This window comes from Nicotiana tabacum, chromosome 7 (genome assembly GCF_000715075.1).
Source record: "Nicotiana tabacum cultivar K326 chromosome 7, ASM71507v2, whole genome shotgun sequence".
Classification (NCBI taxonomy): Eukaryota; Viridiplantae; Streptophyta; class Magnoliopsida; order Solanales; family Solanaceae; genus Nicotiana; species Nicotiana tabacum.
Window position 1 is genome coordinate 170,604,938 of NC_134086.1, and position 5,040 is coordinate 170,609,977.

Below are 5,040 nucleotides of genomic sequence, written 5' to 3' on the forward strand. Positions count from 1 at the left end.
GAAGAAAGATTCAAAGAAGTTTAAGAAAATCAAACACAAAAAACAAGCAAAACAAATCCATTAACATTGTTCCTGTTGAGAACAAAAGAAGCAGTGAATGCGATTGGTGGGATAGTTTCTGGTACAAGAACAGTGTTCAAATATGCATCTTCTTCTGGTTTAAGAAAGTCATTACTCATTTGCCTTTGTAGTATAAACAATGGAATTAAGAACTTGTAGAGCAATTGTTGATGGGGTTTTGTTAAAATTGGTGGCAGTAAAGAGGGGTTGCTTCATTTCTTGAGTCAAAGCAAATGTTGTACTAATTTACAAAAGTTTGATTTAAGATTGCTTTTTGATGTTGATAATAGTCATTTGATAGGTGTTGCTGAAAATTTAAGGAGTTTGAGGAGTTTAAGATTATAATTAGAGTGGAATTACTTAAGCATGAATGATTTTGTTTTTGTTTGAGTTATTTCTCAGGAAACTTCAGAGCTAATATTAGTTTTTGTTATCTATTTCTATCTCATTATTAGAATGGAAAAGCTTTTCCTTTTGATTGTAATTCTGTGTGCTTCTAGCTATGTCATTCATCACATATATATTGAATGAATTATTTTTGGTTTCAAAGTTATTTTGATAGGTCTATGGATCGGTGGTCTTATGTTTTATAAAATGAGTATTCTTTAATAATTACTGCTTCAAGTCTATTTATTTTGTTACCATATGTATACAAAGTTTAATATGAGACCTCTATTTGTTCTTTGCTTTTTCGGCTCTGTTGTGCATGACAATTTATTCTCTTTGTCATTGCAGTTCTTGTGATCTATTGTAGTTGTGTTCTACTTTTGTTATGCAGTAGCACTTGAACCAGAAGGTAAATTTTCTAATCTCTGCTTATCTATTTATAGGTATTGTACGTTTTTACATGGGTTTTTCTAAAAAAATGTAAGCATACATACTATGTGCAGCTTTTGGGCTATTCCATATGTGAATTTGTTTACATTCGGTAATGTAAATATGTACGTGATATTTCCCATTCAGGAAGTAGACGAGTGAAATGTCGAGTAAAAACCATAAAATTGACAACTCGGAAAAAATACATGCTGACAAGAAGACTAGACGACGCGAATTATACAAAATGATGCAAGACGATAAAAAGGAGGCTCTCCTAGCGCGAGCACGAGCAAATAAAGCTGAAACAAGCGGCCGACAACGTCCTGCTTGCTCGCTATTTAAGAGCTCCACTAACGCATCATTTTCTATAGGTGCTAATATTTCAAGCGAGCAGTATCTTCCTTTTGTGGGACATTCAATATATGAAACAGGTTAGAGAGCTAGATTGTCATTTCTTGATGGTATATGCAATTATAAATACATGTATGCATTTATAACTATTAAATTATATGCTTACACTTATTATTGTTGTATCCTAGGATCTACATCTAATACAAATCATGAACAATATATTGAAGAGACAACAACAATCCAAACATCAACTGATTATGTTATGTTAAAGACTATTCCAAAATATAAATTTTGCGGAGCCAAAAAATTTGAATACGAACCACCGGCATTCTGTTGTCGTAAAGGCACTGTTAAGCTAATTTCACATCAAGTACCGCAAGAGTTAAGATATCTATATCTAGGAAATACTGAAGAATCAAAGCATTTTCGAACCTACATAAGAACATACAATAATATATTTGCGTTCATATCCCTGGGAGTAAGCTATGACAAAGAGCTGGCAAAGAGGAACAAAAGTATTTACACGTTTCGAGTTCAGGGACAAATGTATCATTTCATAAATGACTTGATACCAAGTAATGAAAAAGGAAAAAATCTATAATTATATTTCTATGATAATGAAAATGAAGTGAGCAATCGAATGGCATGTTCCAATAAATTGAACGAGTGCATGTTCCAATAAATTGAACGAGTGTACTGTGAAAAATTTAATGAAAATATTAAAAATCAATCCTTACTCTACGTTTTTGAAATCCTTAATAAATATCCCCCAATTATCAAATTTCTACATTGCGCTTAAGTGTGATGCTGGTCTAGATCAACGAATATACAATCTACCAACTACGTCGGAAGTGGCAGGAATATGGGTAGAACAAGATACCAATAATTGTATCCCTACTCCACATATCCGAATATATACAAAAAGTTATAGAAGCCAGCTGGTAAATTATTATTACGGATGTTATGATCCATTGCAATATCCATTACTGTTCCCCTACGGTCAAAATGGTTGGCATTATGGTATTCGAAAACTTAAGCCTTCAGCTACCCCTTCTAGAACACATCTGTATTGTGAATACGAAGAATTGCCAAGTGTAACCAATATGACTTCAAATGATGGATTGCTTGACATGGAAGCTAAAGTTATGCAAAAAGGCAAACGAAAAAGAGAAACTGTTTCTTGCCGTGAATACTATTGTTATCAACTCCAAATTAGAGATGATGAAAATATAATCTTACATTCAGGAAGATTATTACAACAATATGTTGTAGATGAATGGATAAAAGTTGAAACTCAAAGATTAGATTTCGCTTTTTTCAATCAAGACTTATTCAGAATGGACATATTAGCTGGACTTTTAGATCTTTTACGTCGCAGAGAGAGAGAAGGCTCATAGGTAGGCAAAAATAGAATACTTCCACTTAGCTTTACAGGAGGACCAAGAGATATGCGTCGCCGATATATGGATGCTATTGCATTAGTACAACGTTTTGGAATACCCGACATATTTCTAACTATGACATGCAACCCTTCTTGGCCTGAAAATCAAGAAAACTTATTGTCGACAGATGAGGCCCAAAATAGACCCGATTTAGTTAGCCGAATATTTCAAGCAAAGCTAGAAGAACGTAAAAAAGATATACTAAAAAGACAAATATTTGGTAAAGTTGTTGCATTTATGTACACAATAGAATTCCAAAAACGGGGACTTCCGCATGCTCATTTTCTTATTATACTCGATGAAAAATACAAACTATTGACTCAAGAAGCGTATGATCAATTTGTTTGGATTATTTATATAAGTCCAATATATATGGATTAAATAAATAAGTCTGAATTCACTGGGTTAGCCTATTTAATTGGGCTACAAGTGATGAGTCCACTTCATTAGGCCCAAGATGTCATATTCCTAGAGGTTCAGTGTCACATGCCAAATGACATTGTCACGACCCAAATCCCGGTCGTGATGGCGCCCAGCACACTACTAGGCAAGCCCGACCATTATTCAACACTTAACCCAATTTATCAAAAATAGCGGAAAGAAATATCAATTAAGCAAGATTAAAGTACTGAAGAATTTAACAAAATACACAATATAATCTCACTAGGACCCGATGTCACGAATTTGAGCCTCTAGAATACAAAATATCATCCTAATACATGGTATATCCAAAGTCTGATAATGCGGAAATAAAGAGATAGGACAGGAGGGAGAAGATCAATGGTTGCGAACGCCGTGCAGCTACCTCAATACTCCCAGAAGCTGGATCTGCTGATCAACTGGATCTACTGAGCCTGAGACTGCCTTGGATCTGCACACAAGGTGTAGGGAGTAAAGTGAGTACTCCGACCTAGTGAGTAATAAAAGTAACTACAGTCCGAAGATAAGAAAATCCAGTAAATACACAAAGTAAGCTAAAATCAAAATATACAGCAACATATGGAACTGAGCAGCTAAACAACAGTATAAATAGAAATCCATGAATGCAATGAAATGCATATGATGGTACATTCCATTACCCACTGCGGCGTGCAGCCCGAGTCATCCATATTTATTTATCGTCGACGGTGCTCACTGGGGGTGTGTACAGACTCCGGAGGGGCTCCTACAGCCCAAACGCAATATCTTGGTCAGTCATTGTTACCTGACCGGTCAGCCATTGTTACCAGACCAATTTATATCATACAGTGCCATTGTTGCCACTGTTCAAGTATATCATCCAGTGTCATTGTTACCAATATTTCAAGTATATCACACAGTGTCATTGTTACCACTGTTTCAAGTATATCACACAGTGTCATTGTTACCACTATTTCAAGTATATCACACAGTGTCATTGTTACCACTGTTTCAAGTCACTTTATAATCAGTCCAGAAAATAATATAATAAGCCCCTTGGGCATTTACAAAACAGAAGTTCCCAACCCAGAATACATTTAAAAATATCATTTAAGTTTTCAACACTTAGAATTATGGCTGAGTTTGCAAAACAACATTTAAAACCTTGGACTGAAATTAAATGATATGCAAATCATGCTAAGCAGTAATATCAATCCTCGAAGGATTTTACAAATCGGCACAAGGCCCCAAACATGGCATCAAGCCCCGTAATATCAATGAAGTATGTATATCAATCACCAGTATAGTATAAACATCACACGGGATGGACCAAGTCACAATCCCCAATAGTATCCGACCCCGCACTCGCCATGGAGTGCGTGTCACGCCTCAATATAGCGTTACGATGTGAAAGTCCGGGGTTTCAAACCCTCAGAACAGCATTTACATCTATTACTCACCTCTAACCGGCCGTAGACTAGTCCGCAATGCCCTTTCCTCTTGAATCGACCTCTTCGCGTGTCGAATCTAGTCAAAACCACAACGAATACGTCACAATAGGCTAAGGAAATATAACCCAATCGAAAAGACTCGAAAAATATCGAAAATCCCGAAATTAGCAAAATCCGAGCCCCGGGCCCACTTCTCGAAAAATTACGAAAGTCACATCACCGGATTCCTCGTCTCGCCACGAGTCCGTACATATAAAATTTACCAAAATCGGAGTTCATTTGACCCCTCAAATCACCAAATCTTATTTTCAAATCCCTAGGCCTAAATCCTCAATTTTTCTACAATTTTCATGCTCAAATCCATACATAATTGATGTACTTATCTCAAAATAGGTGGGGATAACTTACCTTCACATTGGTGATGAAAATCCCCTCTTGAAGCTCCCCAAAAATCGTCCATACTTTGAAGAAATGAAGAAAAGTGAGCTAAATCCGTGTATAAAAGAATCTGTCTGTGCTAC

General features: G+C 35.9%; 1 long non-coding RNA gene across 1 annotated transcript; it reads right to left on the reverse strand.

Moving 5' to 3' along the window:
* Window positions 1-3,238: 3,238 nt before the first annotated feature.
* On the reverse strand, window positions 3,239-5,040 carry LOC142182602 (uncharacterized). Its single transcript, XR_012711414.1, has 3 exons — window positions 4,928-5,040; window positions 4,529-4,595; window positions 3,239-3,540 (listed from the first exon to the last, which is right to left on the reverse strand). It is a non-coding gene; the product is annotated as an uncharacterized LOC142182602 (long non-coding RNA).